The following is a 7,208-nucleotide window of genomic DNA, read 5'->3' as shown; positions in this document are numbered from 1 at the left end:
GACCAGTGTCAGACCGGTCACAAATCGGTCATTCTTGTCCACCACGTGTTAGTCTAGCAATCTGCATGTTCGCCCTTCTTCATACAATATCTTGCTTGTAATGGTTGGGATAAAGCCTGGCATATATCTGACCGGGACCAACGTGCCATCTCCAGGAGCTAACACGCCGGCTCCGGCTAGGGACGAGTGCTTGGAGGCTCTCATCCTGACGGGATGGGGCGAGGCGTGCGTCAGACCGCCTGTCGCCACCTAACCCACGATCTGATCGGTCTGTGACTGGTCACAGACCGGATAAACGAGCGCGCTGCACTGCGTTACATGCGGCGTGACGCGCTCGTTCAAACCGCAATAAATGCGGTTAGGTGAGCCCCGCCGTGCTCACCTAACCTATACACGCGGCGCAAAACCCACAAGGGGTCGGGGCGCCTCGGCCCTCGGGGCCGAAACGGGAGTGGTCCGATCCCTCGGGGAGACAAAGAGAGGGGCGGCCTCATCACCCTCGGGCCCGACCCCCCCCCCGAGGGGGTCAGGCCACGTGGGTGATTGCTCCTGCCCAAACCTCTAGTCATGATACTCCCGGTCCTATGTCACCGACAGTAGCCCCCGGCGTTATGCCAGGGCGATCGCCCTCCTCGAGGGAAGCGGTCGGGCGTGACGCCACTTACTTAGGCCTGGTGACAAGTGGGGCTGGTCTCTACAGTTGGGCAGAAACCCAACGGTCGCAAATCACACACATCGGCAATGGTAATTCGGCTGTCAATAATGAGCGGTCTCTTCAAGACTGCCACATTACTCGAGTAGCACGCGAATCGGGACGAGCCGGTTCGTTTTGCTTGGAGATATGGTGATGGCGCTTCGGTCGGCGAGCGTAATTAACGCGCGCACGATATGTTCCATCTCAACCGCCACAGCCGCATATCCACCTCATGCGCCGCAAGCGGGCGAATGGGATTAGTGGAAGCGTGGGCGCGAGAAACGAGGGAGCGAGATAGTGGGCGCGAGAAGCGAGGAGCCGGGCACAGCGTTGGCAAGGGTATAAAGACACCGAGGAAGAGATTTGCTTCCTTCCTCTCGCCATTATTCCCCTTGTCTTCGCCGCTTGCGCCCTAACTCCTTGTTTCCTGTGCCCTACCCTCGCCACACGCGCTCGCTCTCAAACATCTGTTCTTCCGGCGTCATGGCACGGGGCTCCGCTCCGCTTGATGGTAGCGTGCTGCCGCCATCCCGCATCGTGAGCGAGAGGCAGGCCGGGCTGCCGCGTCACTTCATGCCGGAATCTGCCACCGGCCGGGAGATAGTCACGCTAGGCGAGTTCCCTCCCGGGACCGAGGACGGCGCGCGCGCGCAGGTCCGGGATGCCGCCGACCATATCGTCCACAGCTTCGAGGGTTCGGCCCCTCGGCTCGCGTTCGCCCTCAACTCCGACGAGGAGGGCGATGACGGCGGTGTGGGCGACAGTGGCGACGAGGCTGGCGACCCGGGTGCATCGGAGTGAGCCCCCAGGCCCCCGCCAATCTTCAGTTTTTTCTTAAATTCTTTCTTCCAAGGCCTTCGGGCCTCCCCTTTTTTTTGTATAGATTAACTTAATCTGCAATCAAAATAAAGAAATTTCTGTGTCAATTTCATTTTGCTATGTGTATGAGATGAGGATGATCTGTGCCGTGGTCCTTTTGTGTCTTAGCTTGACTAAGGGCTCGTGCCCAGGTCCCAGTCCTCAAAAGGCGCGGGTCGGGGCTAGTGCCTGGGGAGATCCACGTGTCGAGACTGGCCAGGCCGGGAGCGTGGTGACCGAGGGTTATGGGTGACCCGATTGTGGGTTTTTGCCGATTCCCCCCCGAAGTTCACCACGCCCCGGGGCACGGCTCGGTTCTGGGCCCCTTTTGGCGATTTTAGCCGACCCGAGCCCCCGAGGGCAGGATTGAGCACGAGTGACTTATTTCAAGTCAAGATTCTTCAAAAGGAAACAACAGCACAGATACAGCCTTTAGGAAATCGAAAATGCTTTTTTCGAAATACAGATAGAAGAAAAAATATGCATATGTGGTAGCCCCCGGCCAACCCTGCACGCTTGAAGGGGGTGCGGGGTTGGCCCGAGCCCGAAACCTGACACCCGAACTCCATTAGGGGTAGAAGCGACGAAGGTGTTCGATGTTCCACGGGTTAGGCAGCTCTGTGCCGTCGCCCGTGGCCAGCCGAACGGAGCCCGGCCGGGGGACGCCGATCACTCGATACGGACCCTCCCACATTGGTGAGAGCTTGCTCAATCCAGCACGCGTTTGGACGCGGCGTAGGACGAGGTCGTCGACGTAGAGTGATCGGGCCCGGACGTGGCGCTGATGGTAGCGCCGCAGGCTCTGCTGGTAGCGCGCGGCTCGGAGGGCCGCGCGCCGCCTTCGCTCCTCCAAGTAGTCGAGGTCATCTCTGCGAAGCTGATCTTGATCAGCCTCGCAGTACATGGTGGCCCGAGGGAACTCAGGGTGAGCTCGGATGGGAGAACCGCTTCCGCGCCGTAGACGAGGAAGAAAGGCGTTTCTCCGGTTGCTCGGCTTGGTGTGGTTCGGTTCGCCCAGAGCACCGCTGGCAACTCCTCGATCCACGAATCGCCGTGCTTCTTGAGGATGTTGAAGGTCTTGGTTTTAAGGCCTCTGAGGATTTCCGCATTGGCGCGCTCCACTTGGCCATTGCTTCTGGGGTGGGCGGGTGAGGCGAAGCAGAGCTTGATGCCCATGTCTTCGCAGTAGTCACCGAAAAGCTCACTAGTGAATTGGGTGCCGTTATCCGTAATAATACGGTTAGGCACCCCGAACCGGGCTGTGATGCCCTTAATGAATTTAAGTGCGGAGTGCTTATCGATCTTGACGACCGGATAAGCCTCGGGCCACTTAGTGAACTTGTCGATCGCGACATACAGATACTCAAACCCGCCCGGGGCCCGCCTAAACGGTCCCAGGATATCGAGCCCCCAGACAGCAAATGGCCATGAAAGTGGTATGATCTGCAGGGCCTGGGCCGGCTGATGGATTTGCTTGGCGTGGAATTGACACGCTCTGCATCGCCGGACCAGGTCGACCGCATCATTGAGAGCTGTCGGCCAATAGAAACCTTGACGAAAGGCTTTGCCAACCAAGGTGCGCGAGGCGGAGTGGGCTCCGCATTCGCCTTCATGGATATCAGCAAGAAGCTCGACGCCTTGTTCCCAAGGAATGCACTTCAGGAGGATTCCGTTAGCCGCGCGCCGATAGAGGGTCCCTTCTATCAGCACGTAGCGTTTGGAGATGCGCTGGACGCGTTCACTCCCTTCGTGGTCCTCGGGTAGAGTCTTATCTGTGAGGTATGCTTGGATCTCAGCGATCCAAGCAATCAATCTAAGGGAGCTGGGAGCGCTCCCCTCGGGTCCCGAGGCCTGGACTCCGACGGGCCTCGGGGGCCGGTCAGGCGCGTCCGTCTCCCCTAAGGGGTCGGGTCGCGCCGACGGCTGGGCAAGCCTTTCTTCAAAGGCGCCCGGTGGGGTCTGGGCTCGCGAGGAAGCGAGCCGTGAGAGTTCGTCAGCAATCGTGTTATCCCGTCTGGGCACGTGCCGAAGCTCTATCCCGTCGAAATAGCGCTCCATACGCCGCACTTGGCGTACATAAGCATCCATCTGCGGGTCAGAGCACCGGTACTCCTTACAGACCTGGTTAACGACCAGCTGGGAGTCGCCTAACACCAGGAGGCGACGGATCCCCAGTCCAGCTGCCAACCTAAGTCCCGCAAGGAGTCCCTCGTACTCTGCCATATTATTGGTCGCAAGAAAATCGAGGCGAACCAGGTATCTGAGGATGTCTCCGCTCGGCGAGGTCAACGTGACCCCCGCACCGGCGCCCTGAAGAGACAGGGAGCCGTCGAACTGCATCACCCAGTGGGCGGTGTGTGGCGGTTGCGAAGGGTCCGAGCTGGCCTCAGGGACTGAGACCGGCTCGGGAGCTGGGGTCCACTCTGCCACAAAATCGGCGAGGGCCTGGCTCTTGATAGCGTGACGTGGTTCAAAGTGCAAATCGAACTCAGAATGTTCAATTGCCCATTTCACCACCCGTCCTGTACCCTCTCGATTATGCAAGATTTGGGCGAGGGGGTAAGACGTAACCACCGTGACCCGATGCGCCTGGAAATAATGGCGCAGTTTCCTCGAGGCCATCAGAATAGCGTAAAGCATCTTTTGGGCCTGAGGGTATCGGGTCTTGGCGTCCCGGAGGGCCTCACTAACAAAGTAGACGGGCCGCTGCACCTTTTGGCGGGGCCGGCTCTCTTCGCTAGGGGCCACATCTCTAGGGCGCTCTTCGTCCAAGAGGCCACGCAGGGCACTCTCAGCTTCTGTGTCGATGACCTCGGGGTCAGAGGACGACAGGGGCGGCCTTCCCACAGTGGCCTTGGGGCCATCCTGGGGGTCGGGGGCTCCTGGCGTCGTCGGACAAGCGGGCAGAAGGCCAACTCCGGTCGTCGGGGGCCTTGGGCCACCGTTCGGCTCGGGGGCCTTTCCTCCCTGCTCTCTCCCGGGTCGAGTCAGCACAGGATTAACCTCGGGGTCTGAGGGCGATAGGTGCGGCCTTCCCGCAGTGGCCCCCGGGCCATCCTGGGGGTCGGGGGCACCTGGCACCGTCTGACAAGCGGGCAGAGGGCCAACTCCGGTCGTCGGGAGCCTTGGGCCACCGTTCGGCTCGGGGGCCTCTCCACCCTGCTCTCTCCCGGGCCAAGCCAACACAGGGTGGGGGTGCGCGGAATGAGGGTTGTCCTCATCGCGCTCCACAACCAACGCCGCACTAACTACCTGCGGGGTCGCCGCTAAGTAGAGTAGCAAGGGTTCACCTGGCTCCGGGGCGACCAGAACTGGGGGAGAGCTGAGATACGCCTTCAACTGAGTGAGGGCACGTTCAGCTTCCTCCGTCCAGGTAAACGGCCCGGAGCGTTTGAGGAGCTTAAATAAGGGTAGCGCCTTCTCTCCCAGCCTCGATATGAACCGACTTAGGGCGGCCATGCAACCGGTGACGCATTGCACATCCCTAAGTTTGCTGGGGGGGCGCATCCGCTCTATAGCTCGTATCTTCTCGGGGTTGGCCTCGATGCCTCGGGCAGAGACCAAGAACCCGAGAAGCTTGCCCGCAGGTACGCCGAACACGCACTCGTCGGGATTCAACTTTATGCGGGCGGAGCGGAGACTTTCAAAAGTTTCCGCTAGATCCGAGAGTAAGGTCTCTTGGTTGCGCGTCTTTACAACCAAGTCATCGACATAAGCCTCAACATTACGTCCTATTTGGCTACCCAAAGAAATTCGAGTAGTACGTTGAAAAGTAGGACCTGCATTCTTTAACCCGAAGGGCATTGTCGTATAACAATAAGTTCCTATGGGGGTAATGAACGCAGTTTTTTCCTCATCCTCCCTAGCCATGCGAATCTGATGGTAACCAGAGTATGCATCTAGAAAACACAAAAGGTCGCACCCCGCTGTGGAGTCGACAATCTGATCTATGCGAGGCAGGGGGTAAGGGTCCTTAGGACATGCCTTGTTAAGGTCGATGTAGTCGATGCACATCCGAAGCTTGCCGTTCGCCTTGGGAACGACCACCGGGTTCGCCAGCCACTCCGGATGGATGACCTCGCGGATGAATCCGGCCTCCAGAAGTCGCGCCACCTCCTCGCGGATGAAAGCTTGACGTTCCGGGGCCTGCCGCCGCACTTTCTGCCGGACCGGCTTTGCGCCCGGCCGCACGGCGAGACGGTGCTCAATCACCTCCCTGGGGACCCCGGGCATATCCGCCGGTCTCCATGCGAAGACATCAGCGTTTGCCCGCAGGAAGGAGACGAGCGCGTCTTCCTATTTGTCATCCAGGAGACCACCGATTCGTGTGGTCTTGGACGGGCCGTCGCCCAGGGCAACCTCCTTGACCGGGACCTCGTCGCATGTGACTATCCGCTGCCTCGGGGCGGCGGGGACGGAGGTGCCAAGCCTCTCGTCGCCACCCTCGGGCTTGGACGCAGCGGCGAGGTGGTCCGCGCGCTGCTCCATACAAGCAAGCGCGACTTTGAGGTCGCCATGGACAGAGATGGGGCCACCGGGGCCCGGCATCTTCATCTGGAGGTAGGCGTAGTGGACCGCCGCCATGAACTTCACCAACGCGGGCCTCCCTAGGACCGCGTTGTAGGACAGACTGAGGTCCGCCACATCAAAGTTCACCCGCTCCGTGCGGAAGTTGGCGGATCCACCGAAGGTGACCGGGAGGTCGATATGACCTAGCGGCCAAGTGTGCCCCAGCGTCACACCGATAATCGGCTGGGACGGCCGGAGCACCATCCCCGGGGCCTTGATGGCGTCAAAGGCTGCGGGGGAAAGGATGTTGAGGGCTGCTCCCCCATCAATGAGGACACGCCCCAGCTTCACGTTGCAAACAGTGGGGGAAACCACCATTGCGATCTGTCCTCCCCGGGCAACGCACGGTGGGTGGTCGGTCTGGTCGAAGGTGAGGGCAACCTCCGACCACCGCGCTCGGCGCGTCGCCTCATGAGTAGGGGCCGCGGCCAGAAGCTCTCGCTTCATGGCCTTGAGGCTCCGGCGAGAAACGTGAGCACACGCTCCCCCATCGACAGTGGCAATGGTGGCCCCAGGCTCTTGGAAACCTAGGTCATCATCGCCGTCATCGATGTCCTCGGCGGGGGCCTTCTGCTTGGCCTCACTTCGCCGATTGCCGGAAGGAACCGCCGGGGACTTGCCCTCTCGGCGCTCCTGCCTCCTCTCCTCCTCCCACTTCCTCGTCCGCTCGGCCAAACTTTTGACTGCGCGGCAGTCCGCGAGGTCGTGAAGGGAGGTGTTGTGGACGGTGCACCACTTGCCGGTTGGGCGCTCCCTGCTGGGAGCGCTGGCCTCCTTCTTTTTGTCGCTCGCAGGCCTCCCCTTTCGGGTGGCCCGCGAAGCGCCCTCGACGGCGAGGACATGACCCTCGTCGTCGGAATGGGCTGACCTCTTCTTCCTCCTCCTGTCACGCCGCCCTGTCCGAGCAGCGGATCCGGGGGCGGCCGAAGCTGCCACACCGGAACCGGAGGGGTTCCAGGTCCATGCCTCCTCCTTGCGAGCCACTCGGTCCGCGAGCTGAAAAAGCTCCGCGGTAGTCTGGGGCTCTTTGGAGGCGATCTTTTCGAGCATGCGGTTGTGCCGCACACCCCCCTGAACGCGTAGATCA

This window comes from Oryza sativa, chromosome 5, assembly GCF_034140825.1.
Source record: "Oryza sativa Japonica Group chromosome 5, ASM3414082v1".
In the NCBI taxonomy this organism is placed as follows: domain Eukaryota; kingdom Viridiplantae; phylum Streptophyta; class Magnoliopsida; order Poales; family Poaceae; genus Oryza; species Oryza sativa.
This window is presented reverse-complemented; position numbering follows the sequence as displayed.